The sequence below is a fragment of the Grammomys surdaster genome, unplaced genomic scaffold (assembly GCF_004785775.1).
Source record: "Grammomys surdaster isolate TR1022 unplaced genomic scaffold, NIH_TR_1.0 126124, whole genome shotgun sequence".
Lineage (NCBI taxonomy): Eukaryota > Metazoa > Chordata > Mammalia > Rodentia > Muridae > Grammomys > Grammomys surdaster.
Genome location: NW_021620932.1, coordinates 5,360,007 through 5,364,583, shown reverse-complemented (window position 1 = coordinate 5,364,583; position 4,577 = coordinate 5,360,007).

Genomic DNA, 4,577 nt, shown 5'->3' with positions numbered 1-4,577 from the left:
GGAAAAAGACACTGGGATGGGTATGGCCCTCATGCCTCACTGGACAATGACAGGGGGACTGGAGCCATTACAAGGTCCCCTTCAATTACTGGAGGTCAGGCCTCTATCCCCGCCTTTGCAAGATTAGAATCACCACAGCCCTTCTATACTTAGAGAAGGGAGGAGATGTCAGGGGCAGCCCGGATTACACACTGAAGGCCTAAAATCAGTCATAGGCCTAAAATCAGCAATAGGCCTGTCATACATGTATACTAACACCAAGTCTTGGGTCTCTGTGAAGAAACATTGAAACAGATGGCTATAAGCTATTGTAAACAGGCAGCTTTTGTGGAAATTTACCAGCCCGAATAGTCATAGACCTTGTAAACAGGTAGCCTTGGCAGACAGTACCAACTTAGACAAGGACAAGTGAGTCATAGGGTCATAGTGACCTGTCCCCTGAACCTTCACCCAGCTGATACCCGGTTCTGAAAGATATCTGTATTCCCCCTGATTACCCACACTCCAGTGTCTTCCCCTTCCCTACATCCTGTCTTTCTGGGTTTATAACCCCATGTGAATGAATTACGATTTGAGAAAAAATAAATAAATTAAAAAAAAGAAATAATCTTGAATATTAGTCATTTTATCTTCTATATTTCCAGAAGAATTTTAATGCAGTAATATGGTTGCTCTGATGACATCCAAAGACCTTCTGTGTAATCCTGATGGAATGCAGAGATGTCACACCTTAAATCCTTCTGAATGAAAAATAGAAACATTGTAAGTACACCTTTAATCACCAAGAATGACATCTGACTGAGGAACAGACAAAATGATAAATCAGACAAAAGATTTGACAGAATGTGTCAGAGACAGGATATGTTTAACTTGCAGGAGAACAGATGGAAAGGGAGGATTTTTAAGAGCAATTCAGGAAGAGATATTCAATCAGGTTGCAGTCAGTGCAGTCAGTGTATTGAAGCAATGTTGATGCAGTTGAAGCCAGAGAATAAGAAAGAGACCAAAGATTAGAACAGACTGCCAGACTTAGTTTGAGGCCAAGCAGAACAATTCAGTCAAAAATTGAGAGAAGTCAGTTTGAATCAGTCAGCTTCTGGAAGAGTTTGAAACTGAACACCTGAGTTGAATCAGCCATCCAGAGTATAGAACTATAATGATGAGCTCATTCAGGAGTTTGCTTCTGAGACACAATTACATCTGGCAAATAAAAGATACTTTTGTATTACTGCATTATTTAAAAAATCATGGTCTGTAGTTTAAACCTGGTATATACTCTAATAACTATTGTTTATTTGAAATGTTCACACTTTACAAAGTACTCTAAAATAAACTTTACACATTTTCATTCACTTCAGTCTTAGAGTTTACCCTTAAGAAATTTGAATATCATAAGTCAGTGACTGTTTTCAATGAGTATTTGGAGGAAATTTCTTTTAGTAGGTATTTTTCTAGAGGGTAACTAAGGCAATGCACTATTCCTTGTGCATTCAATTGGTGCTATATGATTATCTTGACTGGTTGATTGCTTCATGACAGTAATATTCATCTAACTTAATTGTAGAATTGCCCTCCTTCGGCATTTAATTAAAGTGATTTTGCAGAACATAATTTTGAAACTGAAAACTTTAATTAAATTCTGCAACTTTAGATTTATTCTTTCAACACTTACTTACTTGTAGTTTTCCCATTGATACCAAGCATTTGGGCCATTACCAGAATATTACTCATTTCCTCTTTGGCTATAGTTCTCTTACTTTTCTTCTGGTAATGGCCTGTTACATACATACGTACTCAAATTGAACTTGATTTGGCTTGAGAGACTATTTGTCCAATGGATATTTAGGTGAGCATGCAGTCATGACTTGGAGAAATTCTTTCTTTTGTGTAAAACAACAATATATTTCATATTCATCAAATTCTTTAGCATCAAAAATATAGCACCTACATTAAAGAAACAGATGTCAATATTTTGATAAAGGGAAGGGATATTTACTAACTGAACAGCAGTATGATATATTTATTAAACTCTTCTTTGTAGTACATATGACACAGAAAAAACAATATTTGGAAGCATATGGATTATTACAATTAATTCAAGTTAAAATGAAATAATCACAGTCATTTCAGTTTTGTTACTCTATTTATAGTAAGTTTTCTGACTGTGAGAAACTTGACTTCATAGTTCTTTATAAAATTTAAGTATTTGATCACAATCATGCCTTGGTATTAAAAGTATACCATTTAAATATATCATACACTAAGCAACTTAAATAAAATGAATATATGTTCCAAGATAAGATACCATAAAAAATGAAATAAGACTGATTATTTCCTTCTAATGTAAATTAATAGAATCCATATTACTCCAAATATTTGTTTTTCTCTATGTCATATGCACTACTAAGAACAATGTAATAGCTGAGTAGTATTCCATTGTGCAAACGAACCACAGTTTTTGTATCCATTCTTCTATTGTGGAACATCTGAGTTGCTTCCAGTTTCTGGCTATCACAAATAAGGTCACTATGAACATAGTGGAACATGCACCCCAGTGGCATAGTAGGGAACCTTTTAGTTATATTCCCAAGAGTGGTATTGCTGGGTCTTCAGATAGATCTATTTTCAATTTTTTGAGGAACATTAAAATTGATATTCAGAGTGGTTGTACCAGTCAGAACCCCACCAGCAGTGGAAGAATGTTCCTTTTTCTCCATGTCCTTTCCAAAATGTGCTGTGACCTGAGGTTTTGATCTTAGTCATTCTGATTTGTGTAAGGTGGAATCTCAGGGTCATTTTAATTTGCATTTCTCTGATCACTAAGGACTTTGAACATTTCTTTAAGTGCTTCTCAGATTCTTCTTTTGTGAATTCTCTGTTTAGTTCTATATCCCATTTTTTGATTGTGATGTCCCAGGCTAACAGCTGGGGTGGCAGGTGGATCCAAGTGGAATGGGCGGTTGGGCAGGATCCCAGGCTTGAAGGTTTCCATGAGGAGGCTGGATGTTCTTGGGGTCCTGCAAGGCCCCTCCAGACCAGCGAGACAGGCCACAGATAGACAATGCGGCTCCAGGTATCATGAGTGGTACTCACCTCTGGCACAGGCAGACCAGCTTGGGAGGCAAGTGTAACTGGCCATTCTGCTGCATGTTTGGGGATCACTTTGTACTGGCCCATTCTGGTCATTCAACAGGGTCTAGCAAGAGAGAGAGTGGGGATGGAGGGGCAAGAGATGTGAAGAACGGAGACAAGACAGAGAGTCTGATCAAGTCTCTCTTATTGAAAGGAAATCCTGGGTATTTATTTGCTTTACCACGTGTCTTGCCATCGTGGACAAGCAGGGGAACACAGCTGAAGGCACTATGCCACGTGCCTTGTAGCCATGGATACCATATGTACCTTGCAGCTGGGGGCACTAAACAGCAAAACAAGATATGTGAGAAAACAAGATGTTTATCAAAGTGTGCTCAGCTGTTGTGGGCTGAAGAAAACAAGTTTCTTGTCAGGGTATATGGCTCAAGATGGCTGCAAGATGATAGCTGCTTTCTGCTAGGAGTCAGCTCCCAATAGGCAGGCAGATCCAACTAGAATGGGTGGTCGAGCAGAGTTCCAAGCTCTCTTGGTACGCAGTCCTGGTTGTCTTGAAACTAGGAATATAGGTCAGGCTGACATTGAATTTCTGGTTTAGCTTCTTTTCCGATATATTTTCAACTAGAACCCATTGCTAGCCATTGAATTGTGGTTCTCTTCTAGCATAAGAATATTTTTTTACTAACATTTTAAAATTTGAATTTATTTATGAATTATTCATATATTATTCTAGGGGTTTAAAATTTTTTATGTGAATAAGATACAACTGGAGCGCTGGCCTATCCCCAAAGCTGTTGCCTGTACATGGGATACGCTCTTCTAGTTGGACTGCCTTGTCTGGCCTCAGTGAGAGAGAAAGCACCTAGTCTTATAGAGACTTGAAGTGGTAAGGTGCAAGAATACAGGTGGAGGTGGGGGCTAGGAGCTACCTTCTCAGACAAGAATGGGAAGAAGGAATAGGGGAAGGATCGTGGGATGGGGTGACCTGAAAGGGGGCAGTGAACATAATGTAAAGTGAATAAGTTAAAAAAAATGAAACAAAAAAGATACTTGGTATCAATTTTGTATTTTTCTTTTACAGAGTCTGAATTCAAGTTTTGAAAAATTGATATTCCATGTGTATGCATGTGTTGCTACTATTTTCCTTTACTCATTCTCCCTATTCTGTGAATTTATTGATTAATTTTTAGATTTTGTATTACTCAGAAGGCTAGTAGAGCTAACTAACTTGAAAACTCTCTGTGATACTGATAGCAGTCACATTTTAAACTCTTTTCTTCTCTATTTCTATGACTGGAATACACATGTTTTTGACATTTTATATTCTGTAATGGTTCCTGGACCATATATTGAAATATTTCTTTTTTAAGATCCACCACAGCATTCAATCAGAAAGAAGTGGTTCTGGATTCCTTAGTACCCACACAAAATCTCAGCACAGAATCACATGTGTTTAGTCGGAGAGACAGTGGGGATATTTCAAATTA